The sequence below is a fragment of the Neophocaena asiaeorientalis genome, unplaced genomic scaffold (assembly GCF_003031525.2).
Source record: "Neophocaena asiaeorientalis asiaeorientalis breed wild unplaced genomic scaffold, Neophocaena_asiaeorientalis_V1.1 scaffold484, whole genome shotgun sequence".
NCBI classification, from domain to species: Eukaryota; Metazoa; Chordata; class Mammalia; order Artiodactyla; family Phocoenidae; genus Neophocaena; species Neophocaena asiaeorientalis.
The window spans coordinates 361,040-380,741 of NW_020171830.1; the positions used below are offsets into that span (position 1 = coordinate 361,040).

The following is a 19,702-nucleotide window of genomic DNA, read 5'->3' on the forward strand; positions in this document are numbered from 1 at the left end:
TAAGAAACAAAATTCTACCTTTTTTCATGGAGAAAAGTTGTTTATGCCAACAAACTAATAAGAAAGAGAGAAGGGGAAAAGAAAAGAATGAAAAAAAGGAAAGAAGGAAAGAGAAAAGAAAGAAAAGGTGGGAAGGAAAGGAGGGAGGAAGGGGACAGATGGACAGAAAGTATGAGCAAAAGCATTCCATGTTAACTTATGTCATCAAACTGAGTTTCAACCTGCCTTTCCAATTTCATACACCACCACTACCCTCCACTCATCCTGTGCTCCAGTTAAACTGGTCTAGTTGTGACAATATTGAGGATAAGCAACTAAAAACAAATTGATTCTTATATTGATCTTATATCCTGCAACCTTGCTAAATTCACATTACTTCTCATAGCTTTTTGTAGATTCCATTGCATTTTCTACACAGATGATCATGTTATCTGTGACTAGAGCTTTTCTTCTTCCTTTCCAACCTAGATGCTTTTTCTTTCTTGTTTTCTTGCCTTATTGCACCGGCTAAAACCTCCAGTACAACGCTGAGTAGAAGTAGCAAGCATGTGTTTGTACTTTTTTTTTTTTTTTTAAATGACAAAAATGATCGAGTATTTTTCAGGCATTAAGTAAAGTCCACACCAATTAAAGGTGAAGAATCGGTGTCCACCCTGAGGATATCCTGACCTGGTGGAGGAGATCTCTCTACTGGTAAGACAGAAAACCAGATAAGGCTGGAAAGATAAGGCCAGAACAGGTCCTTGAATAATAAAAGTAACAACAGCAGTAACAGGAGCCCCAATACTTATAGAAGGACTACTATGGGTCAGGCACTGTTGAAAGATCCTTATATGTAAACCCATTTGACTCTTCCATCTTATCCCTGTTTTATAGGTAGGGAATAAGAGACACAGGAAGATAACTTGTGTCTCCACAGCCAGTGTTCTCAAGAGCTGGACTAAACTGCCTTCAGTTACCATGTCTTCATTAATAGGTACTAAGCGTCCACTCTTTGCTAATTACTCTGTCACTTTCAATTAATTTAACTATCACAATAATCTTGTCTTATAAATGAAGGAACTGAGCTTCAGAGAGTTGAAATGACCTGTCCAAGGTCACCCAACTAGCACAAGACTCAAACCAAAGTGTTCTGACTCCAAATTCAATAGTTTTTCCCACACCCCCTGATTCTTCTTCAAATAGCTAATATTTATATAGTACTTTGCAGTTTACAAAAATCATGATCACATTTATACCTTAACTGCCACTTAAAGGAATTGAGATTTTATTCACTAGGCAAAGGAGAACCTTCATCAGTTTTTGAGGGGAGGGAAAATGTGAGAGGGAGAAGAGGTATTTGGGGAAGACAAGGGCAGCATCGTTCTCGATGGGTTTGCTGGGGCACATCTGCAAGCACAGGGGTTAGGAGGCTCCCATCTCTCAGGAGGCTCTTCAGTAACCTCTGAACCCATGAGTCCTTCCCTCCAAACTCATTTGCCAGTCGGGAGAAGTCCTGCTTTAAATAACGAGCCTGGAGGGAACTCCCAGAAGAGCAGAGATAATAAAAGTATTTCTTATGTCACTTCTCCCTGCATTTAACTTTCGGGAATATTTCTGTTAACTGGGAAGAGCACACCAAGGAACCATTATCACTGAGACAAGGAGAAAACGGATGGTAGATTTACTCAGCCACGTCCTGTCAGTGTCAACAATTTAACTAAACATTCAAAAGTCATAACCTCATCAGTTTTAAATTTTCTAGGTTTCTGGCGTATATCTCTTCATCTCCCTCATTAAGTTTATAGAGTGTTCTCTGGTACATTTGCTCAGTATGAAGATTGCAGTTTCAACTGGCACATATTGGAGTTGAACAGGGGAATGATTTTCTTCTGCCTTAAGTAGTTAGCAGAATAAGACAGCATATGAAATGGACCAAAGCCCAAAGCCAGGTATTTGGCCAGTAACAGCAGATGGCTTTGACCCCATCCATCACAATGTCACCCCGCTTACCAAGGGTGGGTCCAACACAGACAGACCAACCAAACCCGAAATGTGAATAGTCACTCTGCTTTCATCGTCTTCCTTGCTCCACACCCAGTATCACTATTCCGTACTTGGGGACTCCCCTCATTCAGAATTGGAGTCCTGAGGTCCTCATTATAACCCCTCTAGGATGGTTGCTCCAAACAAACTCCCCAAACCCAAATCTACCCCGGTCCTCTTGCACGTATCCTAATTTTAACAAACTAGTATTCTGTGCTCAACTATGTCAGATGAAAATGACTGTCAAAAAAAACAACATTCAGGCATTACTTAAGTGATGGTAAGCTTGATGTGACTTCTTTCCCAGGGGTATATGTAGTTTTACAAGGAGTGCACAGAATCAGGCGTGCCTTAACCTATAGAATAAGTTCAACTGTGGAGAGAGCATTCTGTGCAGCTTCAGAGTGGAACATTTTCCAGCATCCATCAAAACTGTCCTGTGAGAAACGGCTAACCCCATCAATATACTTAGACGTCAGTTTCCTCCTGTCATTTAGTAATATGATACTGACCTCACTGGATTATTGTGGGAGATGATCAAGTTGGTTAATAATTGTTATCAACCTCTCAGAAAGCAATACAGTACTACACGCAAGTGAGAGGTTCCTAATGACTTTTATGCTTTGTCCTTTATACAGGTAACATACTTGGTCTCACTCCACGAAGTCAAAAGAGACTGGGAACCACCTAGGTAGTGAATCTATCTTTCAGCTAGACAGGAGTATAACTTCTACCAATACTACTTTCTGGGTAGTAGTAACTCCAGATTAATGATCCTATCTCTAGTTTCTCAACTACCCACAAAAATACAGCCCATGTTTCTTGGGTGAGATGAAGAGAAATCACCTTTAACACCGGCAGCAGATATCTTCTGGGACCTACGAATAAGGCTGCCATACCAATAATGATGAACCAAGGCAGTGTGTGAACCAACTCAAGGGCAACAAGATGCTCCTAGTCCTGAGATAAATAACTGAACCAAGGATGTGATCCATGAAGACAGGTAATACTTGCTACTGCTTCACATTGAACAAGAGCTCCATTCCCAACCATAACAAATCTTTATATTTTTATCCAAAATGGATCTTCACAGATTCAATTGCTGCTGTCTTTTTTTTTGTTTTGTTTTGTTTTGTGGTATGCGGGCCCCTCACTGTTGTGTCCTCTCCCGTTGCGGAGCACAGGCTCCGGATGTGCAAGCTCAGCGGCCATGGCTCACGGGCCCAGCAGCTCCACGGCATGTGGGATCTTCCTGGACCGGGACACGAACCCATGTCCCCTGCATCGGCAGGCAGACTTTCAACCACTGCACCACCAGGGAAGCCCGCTGCTGTCTTTTAACCAATACATTAGGGCATAGTCTATACCTTCTTTTGCTACTTTTCATCCCTAGGGTCCTTAGCATACTAGAAGTCTACTTGATTATCTATGAAAGTAGTAAGTTCTAGGTCGTTGGGGATATTAAATTATGGGAAAATGAAGATCTCAACATTCCTAATCAAAGTATCACAGAAGGGTGGATCTGAAGAATAACCTGGGACATTCTCTTTGTTTTACAGGGCGGGGAATTGAGTCTGGAGCTTAAAGCCATATGCTGGAGTTATGAGGCAGATCTGAAATGCAGACCCAGGTCTAGTATACGGTGTATCCACGCTACCATATAGCATCCTTTCCCGTATTAGCGCTAATGGAACCACCCGTCCTGTCATTGTTCCCTAGGAGTTAATGAAGGCCTCGCATTCCCACTAACCTTTTAAACTTCTACTTCCCCTACCACGGGTCGTCTCATATTTCCTCCTCAGCTTCCAGGTCAGTGCTGGGAACTAACAGACCTGTCCTCAACACTTTTGCAATGACCAATGGGATGGATGAATACGTGGCTTCTCAGGTCCTTGTCATCAGCACTGCTGTGGTCTGCTAGCTGAGACGCCAATGTTCTCTGCCATAAAATACAGCCATCATGACTCTGGTGAAAATGGGGATGTGGAGGACAGTTTCTGCAGCTAGCCAGCTCCACAGGCCACCTACAGCAGCAGCCCCCAACCTTTTTGGCACCAGGGACCAGTTTTGTGGAAGACAGTTTTTCCACGGGCTGACAGTGGATGGGGGGGCGGATGGTTCAGGCAGTAACGTGAGCGACGGGGAGCGACATAGAGCAGAAGATGAAGCTTCTCGTGTTCACTCGCTGCTCACCTCCTGCTGCGCTCACTGGTCCATGCTGCCCCTTGCCAACCACCTCTGTGGTGGAAGGTTGATGACAGATGCAGAGCACACAACCCTGGCTGGATGCCAAACATCTGGACTCAAAACCAAGCAACCACATTATTCCAATCAAAGAAAATCTAATCAACAAGTATTTCCAATGCCTACTATGCGCATGCAGACAGCTGTGGTTAAAATGAACGACATCTAAGTCCTACTCAAACCCCAAATTCCACTGCTCTCTGTTCCAGATGCCTGATTCTGTATTAATCAGATATTCATGCTTTGAACCAAGCACCTGTTGGAATATGTCAATGTGCAGACAAAACCAAAAGTTATGAATTATTTCTCCACTCCTTTCATGGTACCCTTGTCAAGCTCCCTAGGTGGAGGCTGAGAAGAGTCTACCCCCAAGCCTCCTACCATTTCTATGACTTCCATGCCTCTTGCTGTCTGCCACTCCATCCAAATGCAGGGGAGGTAGGAGGGCCATGCTTTCTCCTCCAGCTCCAGGGAGAGAGTCAGGTGAGAACACCACCAGAGGCAATACCCTTCTGAAATCACAGCTTGGTTGCCTCTAGGCTCACACGCACTCAATGCCAAGAGGGGGCCCTGTGCATAACCTGGCATCTGTGGTGCTCCAATAACAAAGGATATAATATCCCTTTGTTTCTGGACATCCTAAAGTGACAATGACATCTTGGTTGACAGTTATGATTCCATATTCTTCTGTAAATCAGGTTATTTCTGAAAGAACTTAAAGCAGGTGAAAGAACATTCAGTTGCTTCATATCTGGCATTTCTCCTATAAGGAACGCCAGGGCCTTTACCAATAATACCACCAAGTATTGTGGTCATAAAATGAACAAAGTCTAAGGATTTGCTTTTAGCTTGTTTTACGCCATTCACTGTTCTCATTCTTCAATAAGAAGAAACAGCCACCGAGGTGAAGGTGGGTGCACCTCTCCACGTGTGACGGCGGTCTCCGATTTGTCAAGGCTCCCTAGCTGTTGTCAAGCAGGCTCTGTACACACTTCAACTGGCATGACTGTGCTTGTCTTTCCTGTTTCCACAATTGGCCTCTAAGGTCCTCAAAGCCAGCTGAGGCCTCACGCCCCGTGACACCAAGCACAAGGATGTGCGCAATAATTATGATACCACATTTGTAGACGGGGAAAGAAGGAACCACTAAGGCCAGGCTTACTTGTAACCTTCCTAAAGGGAGACTGGAGGTGGGAAAATTCTGGAAATTTGGGTCTCCACAGCCTAGGCTTTGTGGCTCCCTCCTCAAGAGTGTGAAACAGATGACCCTCTGGTCACTTCCATTTTACGCCTCCCCTGCCCATCAGAGAGGGTAGTTTCTGCAGCCGCTCTGCTCAGGGAGCCACTGGGCTTCCTCACTGTCCATGCTCAGACAAGGGAAAGTACATTAAGAGCACTTTCCTCATAGGCCTGGACAAACTAGAAGAAAGTTTAAGATTTCCACATCCGGGGGTTATGCTGTTCCAGACAGTGCTTTGGATGATTTCCAAAAAGCCATCCAGCTGGGTAGATGCAGCTACAGATACAGAGTTTGGTGAGTGGAGCCTAGGCTCAATTTTGATTCTGCTGACTTGTCCCATTGGTTTACAGAAACCCTGTAGTACTTTCTCATCCTTAAACCTAGGACCTAGATCAGGTTTCCAAAGGTCTATCTCCTCTCTTCTGAGTCCCACTCTGATGTCCCTAGCTCTACAAAATCCCCTTGGCTCTATTCAAGAAGAAAACTCCCAAGACAGCTTCATCAAAAACAAAAGTTCCAACTCGAAAGTTTCAGCCCCTTTTATACTCTCAACCCCACCCCCAGCCCAGTGATGACCTCACAGATGAGAAGGACGTTGGAAGAGGTGGGGAGGGTATCCATACCTCCTCTTGTCTCTTTCTACATCCTGCCATTTCTTTGTTTGCACTCTCAACCTTGTTCTCCCTTTCTCATTTGACTATTTCACTGGCTCCCCACTAACTTAACTTCTTTGTGACCAACTTGGCCCATGTGCCCCAGAGTGGAAGAACAAAAATTCCAAAGCCACTGCTTATACTCTCCCCATGCCAACTCCCTCCGTGGAATTTTGTGACCCAAAGATGACCCTGGCCTACATACTGGAAATTTTTTTTTTTTTAACCATAAAAGAACTATTTCTGCAAAGAATTTTGAAGTTGTCATTTTCATTTTAAAAATAAGATGATAAAACACACACACACACACAAGCCATTATTTGTAAAATGCCTACAGATGATGAAGAGGAATGCATATCAATATATACACACGCATACAGATGAGTGAGCGAGCACATGTGTGTGTATCTAACCCATGGGGGCCAGAATGAACCTCTCAGATGAAGAGAGTGGCTGAATACTAAGGAAAATGACAGGAATCAAGAGTGTTTTCAAATTTCTTCTAGCTTTTCCTTCCACCTGTCCCTCCAAATTAAAAAAAAAAAAGTTTTCTCAGAATTCCATTTAAATTTGGTACCTAAGTGAGCTTCAAAAAGCAGTCACATGGATGGCAGAAACGCAGGGGTTACAAAGCAGGGGTCTCATTGTGGTATGAGAATGATTGCTAGCTAGAAAGGGGGATTTTCTAGTCCTCTTCTGGTATTGCTTAGCTAAATAAACTCTGACACCTCTGTGCCTCGATGCTTGATATCTCAGATTCTTTCCAGGGTTTACTAGTGTTCTGTGGTTATATTATTTAAAAATTATGTGGATATTTGGAATAATGATTACCATGTCCATGACGACCACCACTGCCACCACCATTGTCATCCTGACTTCTTTTCTTTCCAGACCAATCTGCAATTGCCTAGTTATACCTGTACCTTAGGAAGTGAACAAATAATTGATTTCCTCATTTTGCTATATATATTTCCTATTTGCTATATATTTCCTCATTTTGCTATGTATCTGGGTAGTGCCAAGTTCAAAATTCACGAGTGCCAAAGAGCCCAGTGCAAGACTATCTCAAACGCTAATGACGGAAGACCCTTCTAATTGGGTTTCCAAAGCAACTGTCAAGGGGAATAATGGAAATTCCAAGAAAACTTGATCTTCAGAGAGCTTGGGCTCTGCTTATGATCATGAGTTTGGGCCAGGTTCAGACTTTTCAAATGCTATTCCAAATACTCCCTAACACAATAATTTGGGGCTATTCAAATGCTAACTCAGTGTCCCTTCCTGTCACAATCAGCATTCATGCAACACTTTACACTGTAAACAACTTATGAAGTTGTACATGTCACTCCCCCACAACACGAAAAAATGAGACTCAGTTCCTCAACCCAAAATATCTTGGACGAGGTCATCTTCTTTTTTTTTCTTTTTTTCTAGTATAGAATGCTTCATGAATTTGCATGTCATCCTTGCGCAAAAGCCACACTAATCTTTTCTGTGTTGTTCCAGTTTTAGTATATGTGCTGCTGAAGCAAGCATGGGAAGTCTTTTAGAGAGAGAATGATAAGTGGTAAAAATCACAGGTTTTGGAATCACACAGAGCAGCAATAACTTTAAATATCTAGGTTAAGAGAAAGTAGCATCTGAGAATTACCCACATGTGTTCTTCGTAAGGATTATTCATTCCTTACCTCATCAGATACAGTTGTTGGCACAAAGCATGTACTCAGTAAATATTTATTGAACTAAATTATCCATCCTCATATTGAACACATTTACTTTCACTTAAAGGGGGCTCCATAATCTCTTGGCAACCTGATCCTGTGCTCCTTGCAGTTCCTTTAAGGGCGAGTTCTGGGTTTGGGATATTGATGTCTTTGTCCCACCTCATCCATAAAGCCTTCCCTGACAACTCTAGTCTACCCTACTCTCCTTTATCTGAATCCCTGTTGTAATTATTCCAGGTTCTACTCACTTTGGCACACACGTGATATCTTATCTTACCATGTAAAATGTGTTTCATAAACACATCATCCTTCCCAGGAGCCTATAAATTCCTCGAGGGCAAAGGCCATATTTGATATTTATTTTGTATGTCCCATGGCACACAACACAATATAAAATCCATAGTACGCTTTGAACAAGTACCTGTTAAATTGAGTTGAATTTTAAGGACGGTACCCTACTGCCAGTGATGACTTCCTTTCAGAGAAGTACTGAAAGGCAGGATTGCCTATATTCACCATTCATTTCACCCAGACTAAGCCCATGGGCCTCTATGCTCTAAGCGCTAGTTAGGAAACAAAGGATCAGAAAGCAGCTGCTTACTTTCAACAAAGACATCGTATTTCAGCCTTGGATTGCAGGATTTCACGTATTAGTCACTTGTGACTCTTAGCCAAACCCTTTGGTGTTATCAGGAATAAAAAGTAACCCAGAGATATGTCAAATATCAATTTCCAATTACTTTCCTGTGACACATTTCTGCCACTTGGGACAACTCTCAAGGGATCTGTTGCCCCTTATCAGCTCAGATGGGGTTTACCTTTCAGTCAAACAGGTAACACTCGGCAGCGCCCTGTTTAGCCTCAACATTACATTGTCCTCCTCTGACACTCAGATTCTCTTGTGAAGTCTTCAATATTGGCTTACGCTGTCACTGGAGACCTGGTCCAAGTGTAGAAGGCCTGATATTATACCCTGAACCATATGTGTTGGGGTGGGATGGGGATAACTCTAATGGCTGTGGTGAGCTGTTTTTGGTTTCCCAAGTCTTAATTTGCATCGAGATGTTGAATGCAGGAACAAAGCCTCGTGCAGGACTGGCACATCTTCAACTCTAGCCAAGGGGGGAAGAAATAAGAGAGTCTCTAAAAGTCTTCACTTTGATACTCAAAACACAGAACAGCATTTCTACCCTCTAGGTCACAGAAGGCAGGCCACAGACTAATTGAAAAAACCTTTGGCATTAGGGATGTTAAAACTGAGGATCTGCACAAAACCAGAAATCACATGTCCCCTTTATTACAAAGTAATGGAACAGAATTTGGAAAAACCAGGAAACATCTCCGCATCTATAAATCAGTCCAGTTGGAGGGAAACACAAATGACCAGCACCTGGAATGAGCCTTCATCTGGAGTGGGAGACCAGCCTAAAGAGTCGCACTCCGGGGCCAAGGCTCCAGACCGTGCACTGTGATTAATGACTTGAGTGAAAGGTCTCAGTTGAGGCTGAACAATTAACTTGTTCTCTCCACGTCTCAGAACTCTCCACAGCATACCTATGTCTTCCCTGATTGTTCCTATTTACCGAAACGCAAGCCAGCCTGGGAAGCTTCGAATGTGTCATCATCAGACTGTTTCTGACAATCAGGAGAGCCCTGGTGTTTGTTAGGACTACTTTCGTCAAATCATCTGTTTCGACTCTGCATGCAAGCCTCAACCTTTCAGTTCCTTTTCAAGTTTAAGAACCATCCAAATGAGGCAATGGCATTGGCCTCGATCCGTCGGAAAAAAAAAAAAAAAAAGTCCACAGCTTGGAGGATTGCAAATGGACAGCATATGGCCTGGCTTGTTTCTGGTCACTCCCCCAAAATTTCTTAGGGAATTGAATGTCCATGAGATTAATGGTTCCCTCCTGTCCTGCCTTTATGCTCTGGAATCGGTTTCTCTAATCTCTTTCAGATCCTGTAAAGCATTTACATTAAACCAATCATTCCTCCTGAACCTACAACTGAGATATGATAAGACCTGCTAGAACTAAGGAAGTCTCCAAACCTCTCTCCCTTTCTCCTGGAGTCAATCTGTAGATGGGAAAGAAAGGCAGGTGCCCCAGAACCTGATTCTGAATGAACAAGTACCCAAGAGGCGTATCCAAGGAATCCAGTTTCCTCATTTGACCTTCCACAGCCGCTTCATTTGTGACAAAGGGGTCTACCAAAAGTGGACATGGCCCCCTACAAGGTAAGATTGGAAGAGTACTGAGTGCCTTGCCCAAGAACATCCAGCCCACGGACCTGCCACAGGGACTGACCCTTCAATTCCCCTTTAGCCAATACCATTTCTCTCCGGGAAGGCATCCTGTCTCCAGAAGACATCAAAAACAAGAACAATAACAACAGTGATGACACTAATAACAGAAGTGTCATCAACTACAATAATAACATACATGCATATAGCACTTACGATGGGCCAGGAACTCCTTGAAGCAGTTTGTTTATATGAACTCATACAATTCTCACAACAACTTTACTAAGGTAGGTATTACTATTACACCCATTTTCCAGAGAGGGAGATACAGAGGCGTCAAGTAACTTGCCCAAAGTCACAAAGCCACCAAGTGGTAAGGTGAGGATTCAAACATTCGTCTCATTCTTCATACCACCCTGTACTGCAACTACGTTCTCTAGAGGTATGGTCTTCCCCCACCACTGTTGATGAGGTTAGAGAAGCAATTCTTCTAGCATAGCACCCACTGAGGCATCAGGCCTGGTGAATCCTGTTTCTGTTACTCACTGTGTAAGCTCAAATGAGTCCTGAGTCTCTGAGCCTTAGATGGTCTCATCTGTAAAATCAGTATGATACAAAGAGCTCCCTTGCAGGGTTTTAGTGGGATTCATGAGATAATGCATATACACGCCCTAACACAGTGCCTTGACATGGCAGCTGCATACAATGGTAGCTGTGGTTACAGATTAGCTAATATTGACTAAAGGAGCTGGAGAAGATCAGGCAGAAGCAATCAAAGGTTGGAATAGGATATGAAAATGCAGATCAGAATGGTGACCCCAAAGAAACTAGGATACTAACAAGTACTGATGAGGAATACCTGCCTTCTTGGTCTGACCCAAGTTATGCAGCCTCTGGCTTGGCTTATCCCCATGAAAGAAAAAAATTCAAATTTATATATATATATACACACACACAAAACATCAAGAAGGAATGAACAGATGTCCAGACTGGGATAATTAGAATATTCTCCCTGAAATTCCTAGTACAAAAGAAGAGCAGTACATCCTTCACAGCCTGTGTGGCTGCCCCAGAGTCAAGCTTGGAGCTGCATCCTTCATTCCTCATTTCCTACATGTTCTTGCCGACCCCTGACACATCACATTCTTTGCATCAATAAGGACTGGTGCCAGAACACACTAAATTGCCTTTGACTATATTTAACTGATCTAGTATTTGTTTGATTCTTTCCTGTTGCACCATTTTTCACTTTTGACTTTATAATTCTCTGCTGACTTTAAATAAAGCTTTGCCAGACTACCCAAGATAGTTTTTAATAGAGATTTAGGGGCTAGGTTGTGCTGTGGTTTGGATTCAGATTCTCCTGCAGCAACAAGGGGAAATTAACTAGGTGGTTTCATCTCAAGTGCCTGTTTATACTCGGAATGGACAGAGAGTCTATCTTCTTCCAAGCCTTGTAATCATGACACTACAAAGTGATATTCAAGAAAGAAAAAAGCTAGGTAGCCATAGCTTCCACACCACAAAACCACTACACAGTGTCCCTGCAAACCCAGATGACTGGAATAATATACAGACAGCAGTGGGATCACTTGCTGAGTGACAGGGAGGAATTTGACCACATTCTACGCTAGGCCAAAGACGATGCTTGTTCTCCTTAAGCTAGGGAACTCAAATGACCCTTACAGCAGCTATAGGAGCCTGCCTCCTGACACTCGTCGCTCCTCCGTGCTATCCCTGGTCCCCACTGCCTTCTGCCCAGATAAAACACTGGAAGCCAGCTGGCCTTCAGTCACTTGGAAAGACAACAAGTCAGATAAAAGGTCAGTACCCAAAACTAACATTTGTTTTTTAGAGAAAAATTACCTTAATTACTTGTTGAAAATATAAAATTGGTAAGTCAGTAAGAGTTTGGTTTTGTCTCATTCATTATTATCCAATGCTTGCTCCATTACAAAGGAAGAGATAAAACATATGTAAAGTATTGACAACAATTACTTAAAAAATATCTGTATATTCATCACCAAGCTTAGAGATAAATAAATTTCTTGGGTTGTTTTTACCAGATTAGATTTCTTTGCCTCTACCTTCCACCAATGGTAAAGGCAACTGTGATTTTTGAGTTTTTAATACCAAGAGTTTTCTTCATAGTTTTGCCACAAGTGTAAGAACTCTTTGAAAATAGTGCTTTAATTTGCATTTTTGAACTCTCTATAATGATAGCATACAGAATCATTCAAAGAGGCTTCTTCTCTCCCAGTTTTGTATATTCATCCGTGTAGGAAGTTACCCAACTTTATTTAATGAACCATTTGGGTTGTTTCCAAGGTTTTTTTGTTTTTCGGTGTTTTTTTTTTTTTTTGTCTGTTTCTTTATTTTGTTTTGTTTTCCTCCCACAGAAAATGCTATGAATATCATTCACATTGATTTGAGCACACACAATAGCTTTTCCTGGGTTAGAGTTTGGGGAGCAGAATTGCTGGATCTTAGAGTTTGCATATATTCAAGTTCACCAGATAATAACAGATTGTTTTCCAAAGCAGATATACTAATTCACACTCCCACCAAGATAACTTCTGAATTTCTGTTGCTCTACAACTTTACAGCACTTGGTACTGCCAGCTTGCTTAAATTTTGCTGAACCAGTGAATACAAAATGTATCTTACAGTGTGTTTTTTTTTTTTAACTTCTTTACTGGAGTATAATTGCTTTACAATGGTGTGTTAATTTCTGCTTTATAACAAAGTGAATCAGCTATATGTATACATATATCCCCATATCTCCTCCCTCTTGCGTCTCCCTCCCACGATCCCTATCCCACCCCTCTAGGTGGTCACAAAGCACAGAGCTGATCTCCATATCTCACTACAAATGATTCAATTTCATTTCTTGTTATGGCTGAGTAAACTTCCATGGTATATATGTGCCACATCTTCTTTATCCATTCACCTGTCGATGGACACTTAAGTTGCTTCCATGTCCTGGCTATTGTAAATAGAGCTGCAATGAATAATGTGGTCCATGACTCTTTCTGAATTATGGTTTTCTCAGTGTATATGCCCAGTAGTGGGATTGCTGGGTCGTATGGTAGTTCTATTTTTAGTTTTTTAAGGAACCTCCATACTGTTAAAAAAAATGATCCTTTTAATGTGCTGTTGGATTCTGTTTGCTAGTATTTTGTTGAGGATTTCTGCATCTATGTTCATCAGTGATATTGGCCTGTAGTTTTCTTTCTTTGTGACATCTTTGTCTGGTTTTGATATCAGGGAGATGGTGGCCTCGTAGAATGAGTTTAGGAGCGTTCCTCCCTCTGCTATATGTTGGAAGAGTTTGAGAAGAATAGATGTTAGCTCTTCTCTAAATGTTTCATACACTTCTCCTGTGAAGTCATCTGGTCTTGGGCTTTTGTTTGCTGGATGATTTTTAATCACAGTCTGAATTTCAGTGCTTGTATTGGTCTGTTTATATTTTCTATTTCTTCCTGCTTCAGTCTCGGAAGGTTGTGCTTTTCTAAGAATTTGTCCATTTCTTCTAGGTTGTCCATTTTATTGGCATGTAGTTGCTTGTAGTAATTCCTCAAGAGCCTCTGTATTTCTGTAGTGTCAGTTGTTACTTCTCCTTTTTCATTTCTAATTCTATTGATTTGAGTCTTCTCCCTTTTTTCCTTGATGAGTGTGGCTAATGGTTTAGAAATTTTTGTTTATCTTCTCAAAGAACCAGCTTTTAGTTTTATTGATCTTTGCTATCGTTTCCTTCATTTCTTTTTCCTTTATTTCTGATCTGATCTTTATGATTTCTTTCCTTCTGCTAACTTTGGGGTTTTTTTTGTTCTTCTTTCTCCAGTTGCTTTAGGTGTAAGATTAGGTTGTTTATTTGAGATGTTTCTTGTTTCTTGAAGTAGGCTTGTATAGCTATAAACTTCCCTCTTAGAACTGCTTTTGCTCCCATAGGTTTTGGGTTTACGTGTTTTCACTGTCATTTGTTTCTAGGTATTTTTTTGATTCCCACTTTGATTTCTTCAGTGATCTCTTGGTTATTTACTAGTGTATTGTTTAGCCTCCATGACTTTGCATTTTGTACAGATTTTTTCCTGTTATTGATATGTAGTCTCATAGCATTGTGGTTGGAAAAGATACTCGATATGATTTCAATTTTCTTAAATTTACCAAGGCTTGATTTGTGACCCAAGATATGATCTATCCTGGAGAATGTTCCATGAGCACTTGAGAAGAATGTGTATTCTGTTGTTTTTGGATGGAATGTCCTATAAATATCAATAAGTCCATCTTGTTTAATGTATCATTTAAAGCTTGTGTTTCCTTATTTATTTTCATTTTGGATGATCTGTCCATGGGTGAAAGTGGGGTGTTAAAGTCCCCTACTATGATTGTGTTACTGCCGATTTCCCGTTTTATGGCTGTTAGCATTTGCCTTAAGTATTGAGGTGTTCCTGTGTTGGGTGCATAAATATTTACAATTGTTATATCTTCTTCTTGGATTGATCCCTTGATCATTATGTAGTGTCCTTCTTTGTCTCTTGGAATAGTCTTTAAAGTCTATTTTGCCTGATATGAGAATTGCTCCTCCAGGTTTCTTTTGATATCTGTTTGCATGGAATATCTTTTTCCATCCCCTCACTTTCAGTCTGTATGTGTCCCTAGGTCTGAAGTGGGTCTCTTGTAGGCAGCATATATACGGGTCTTGTTTTTGTATCCATTCAGCCAGGCTATGTCTTTTGGTGGGAACATTAATCCATTTACATTTAGGCAATTATTGATATGTATGTTCCTATTACCATTTTCTTAATTGTTTTGGGTTTGTTATTGTAGGTCTTTTCCTTTTCTTGTGTTTCCTGCCTAGAGAAGTTCCTTTAGCATTTGTTGTAAAGCTGGTTTCGTTGTGCTGAATTCTCTTAGCTTTGCTAACCTGTAAAGGTTTTAATTTCCCTGTCGAATCTGAATGAGATCCTTGCTGGGTAAAGTAATCTTGGTTGTAGGTTTTTCCCTTTACCATATCACTTTAAATATGTCCTGCCACTCCCTTCTGGCTTGCAGAGTTTCTGCTGAAAGATCAGCTGTTAACCTTATGGGGATTCCCTTGTATGATATTTGTCATTTTTCTGTGCTGCTTTTAAATTTTTCCTTGTATTATTTTACAGTTTTAATTCACATTTCCAAATGTCATTTTTTTTAGATAATCATTGAGCAATTTTTGTATATTTTGAAATTTCTTTGTTCAAAATAACCATGAAATGCAGTGTGTGTATAGACTAGGTGAGATTCTACGGCTACAGAGAAAGACACTATGTACAGAGACATACAGGAGTCAATACGTCTCTTATCTGTATCTGCTATTCACACTTACACTTAAAGCTACAGCCCATGGGCCAAGTCTGGCCTGCCACTTGCTTTAGTAAACATAGTTTTATTGGAACACAGCCATCCCTGTTTGGTTACTTATTGCCTACAAATACTGTCATGCTATGATGACAGACAGAGCTGAGTAGTCACGGCAAAGACCATCTGGCCTCCAAAGCCTAAAACACTTACTCTCTGGCCCTTTATAGCAAAAGTTTGCTGACCCATGATTTAGAGCATCTCCACTGGCAGGCACAGACATCTCACATTCAACACGTTCCCTTGAATCTGTTCCTCCCAAATGCCATTCCTCAGAAGTGGCTCTTCCACAAAAGTACTCAGGCCAAAAACCTGGGAGTCGTCTCATGCTCGTCCCTCCTACTCACCACTTAAAACCTGCCAGTGGATACCACCCTCGTACTCAAACTTCTCAGCACCATTCCTCTGAAGACTTCTTCTCTGTATCCACTGCCAGCCCTTCGTTCAAGCCTTACGTTGACTTACGCCACCCTCCACCTAATAACCAAGCACTTAGTGTCCCCCAGTTTCACAGCACTTGTAACACTTCGCTGCATTTTGTCTGCTATCTCCACCTAAATTATAAGTTTCTTAAGGACAGGGACCCGTGCCATTTCTGCACAAAGTACAGTGCCTTGGACAGCAAATCCTCCTTAGTCTCCCGTAGGCTGCCTAGTCCTTCTCATTAACCACTGAGGGCCTGACATGATAAGACATTTGTGGCTGCCACACCACTAGCCAGCAGGGTTTGGAAATAGTCCCTACTCTCTTAAACCTCATGGCTGAGAGGACTCGCAAAAAGAGACTCCTGTTCAGTATCAATGCAGTGGTCCTCCAATTGCTATGTGTAGAGGAATCATCAGAGCTCATTAAAAATAACAGAAGCCAGGATATCACCCCAGGCTCACTGAATCAGAATCCCTGAAAGAAGGTGTTCAAGCATCTTTACCTTATGGACGTTCCCTAGGAGATTCTTACGTAGACTTGAGAAGCACATATCTGTCTAATAAGGAGAGCTTCCTGTATACATTCCCTTAGTCCTACACCACCCTACCACATTGTCTGTGATGGGTAGCTAACAATATATGGGACCCACCCCACCTTTCTGCTAGGGTACCAGAGGCTCCCTAAGCTCCTCCACCCTCCTCCAGTAGCTCAGAAGAAGCCTGATTTGAGGAAATAATTAATTGTATCCTTTCCTCAGGGCTGAATTCTGGTTTTCATCGAAAGGGTTGCATTCCTGGTTAATGACGGGGTCCAGCCCCTACAGTGAGCATTTTTACTGCTCAACACATCTAAAATCAAGAATCTCCTGTTATATCCTAGTACCACTCCCTTTTATGCACCATCCCTCCTAGTACCTGCCTGAGGGAAGAGGCATGCAAACATTTGTAACGTGTATATTATAAAATTGCTTATTTGAATTTTTACTGTCCTCTTCATTTCCATTTAATATGTAAAAACAAATGTTAATAGGAGGGTTAGACCAATGAAATACCAATAAGATGCTGTTAGTATTTATTAGAGATTTTTCTTATTAGACTGAATTTTTTCCTAAATTACATGTGACCCATTATCATTATGTTTGGTGGATAATATAACAAAACAAAATTACCAGTCCATTTCACTCAAGGAGAAAATCTAAGGTTCCTTGGGTTTTATAATATCAAGCATAGCACAAATTTAAGGAATTTTTCCAGTGCTGCACTTGGAGATTTTTAGGGATCTATTTTCCTCAGAGGCATGTAAGTACTAAAATTGCATTGGATTGCGTTTTGCTCTCAGCAGGTGAGAAAGTGCATAGTCAATGGGTTCTGTGCCATTCTTTATTTCCATTTTATGAGGTCACACAGAGGTATCTCTCAGGTGGTTGCTGAAGTTTACTAGAGACTCAGGAGCCATCTCCTGCTTTCTTTAAATGGCATTTATAATCTGTAACCAAACAGGTCATCTACGAAGCCACTGGCGCAGTACACCTAAACTCTGCTTGCGTTAGTTCAGGTTGCAGAGATCAGATCTTTTGCTATGAGATTCCAACAGGGGGGAAGTTGCATCACGTATCTAAACAATATTTACAGGACTGCAAACATCGAAACAAGGTCTAACATAAGTGCTGAAAATGACAGAACACATGAATCAGTATATAGGGGATAAAGACTTTCAGAATATGCAGGTCCATAATAACAAAAGGGCTATGCAAAGATCACACCAGTGATTGTGTTGCACCTTTATTTATCTGTACTAAAAGCACTACATTCTGTAAATACAGTATCGCTCTGCTTTCTTTCAACTGGATATCTCCAATTAACCATCATTTTCATGCTTCACTAGTACTCTGATAATTGATGCTCATCATTGCAGGATACCTGCAATACTGAAAAAGTCAGAAGTGCTTTCTTGAATCATCAAGAAACAGATTAAAATATATTCAGTGTAGTTATTCTCTTAAGTGTATTTTATTGGCGGGGGGCAGTATGGAACAGAAGAAAAAACACAGGCTTCAGGGTCAGACCTGGTTTTCAATCTCATGAAGGACACTTATTTGCACTGGGACGTTGGGTAAACTACACAATATCTCTCTAAGCTTCAATTTCCTCATATATAAAATGGGGATAATATCCAGCTTTAGGAGATATTCCCATGATTAAATGAGACCACAAACACATGTAAAATACCAGCACAGTGCCTGGCTCTAAAGAAATCACTCAATAAATAGAAGCTCTTTTAATGCAGACATCGCCCTTCCTATTCTCAGTAAATCAGTAAGCCATGCAAGATGCCTGGACCTCTTTAGTTTTTTCTCTACATCTCTTTATTTACCTGAAAATTTAATTCATATGAATAGCCCATTCCCCAACAGTGACAGAGTACAGATAGTTTAGTATGGATTCTCAACACTAGATTATTTACATTTGAAGAAAAGGGACATTGTCAAAGAAACTATTTCTTTATCACTGGCCTTGGGGAAATGAAGTTTCAGTCTCCAAAATGCTTACAGATTAACCAAATTTTCTACCCTCTTTGGAATTTTATTATTACTACTGTTTTTATTATTATATTTATTTTTTTATTATTTAGTTCATTATTTTACATGAGTAAAATATTAGCACATTTTCATAAAAATTCAGATACTGAAAAAGCTAGTCTTTCTGATCTCCTACTCTTCCGCCACTCCGATTTGGATCTCCCCCAAATTGTAGAAGTAACTACTGTCAGGGGTTTTCTGTCCATCCTTCCAAAACTGCTTCTATGCATTTACACACATGTATGTGTTTGAGTGTATGTGTGTGTGATTTTGTGCTTTTAAATACATAAATTCCATCATAGTGTACAAATGTTTTGTACGCACATTGATTTTTGCTCAAAAATATATCTTGGAGAGCATTCTGTTTTAGTACCTTATTTACCTTAATTTTTAAAAACACTCCTCACATGGGCTTCCCTGGTGGAACAGCGGTTGAGAGTCTGCCTGCCGATGCAGGGGACACGGGTTCGTGCCCCGGTCCGGGAAGATCCCGCGTGCTGCGGAGCGGCTGCGCCCGTGAGCCATGGCCACTGAGCCTGCGCGTCCAGAGCCTGTGCTCCGCAACGGGAGAGGCCTCAACGGTGAGAGGCCCGCTTACCGCAAAAAAAAACCCCACTCCTCGCAGTATTCAGTATCATATTTACCATACTTCTACCATTCCATTTCTGATGAGAATATAATTTCTCTTGGTATTTTTTTTCTACCAGAAAACCACTGCAATGAACATCATTCTGCATACTTCCCCTAAGACATGTGTAACTGTTAGGTTAGAGGCTCTACAGATTCTATTTTAGTCTTTAAATTCAATTTATTTTTTGAATATAGTTAAAAATTTTAAAGTAAATATATGTGTCTAGTGAACAGTCTGTCTCCCACCCGGTCTTCCCACGTTCCTCATCATGCCTCCCCGTCCACAGGGGGTCACTACTGTCATCTGTCTTTCAGTCTTTTTACAAACATAGATTCTTATTATTCCACCTTTGATGCATAAATAGTACTATGCCTTGCATATTGCTGAGCACCTCACTTTATGCTCTTAATGATAAATAACTGCACAGACTTGCATATAATTTTGCAAGGAGCTTCCTAATTCTTTTGACAGAGCTACATAATAGTCCATATTGGACAAACCATAATTTATTTAACCATTTCTCAGTCGATAGATAGTTGGCTATT

At 41.1% G+C, this 19,702-nt stretch overlaps 1 protein-coding gene and 1 non-coding gene across 3 annotated transcripts in view; both read right to left on the reverse strand.

Moving 5' to 3' along the window:
• Positions 1–19,702, reverse strand: part of LRMDA (leucine rich melanocyte differentiation associated) — a 1,082,484-nt gene that overhangs the window by 185,561 nt on the left and 877,221 nt on the right. The gene's annotated exons all lie outside the window — the stretch shown is intronic.
• LOC112397057 (U6 spliceosomal RNA) lies at positions 7,589–7,691 on the reverse strand. The gene has a single exon (XR_003002709.1). It is a non-coding gene; the product is annotated as a U6 spliceosomal RNA (small nuclear RNA).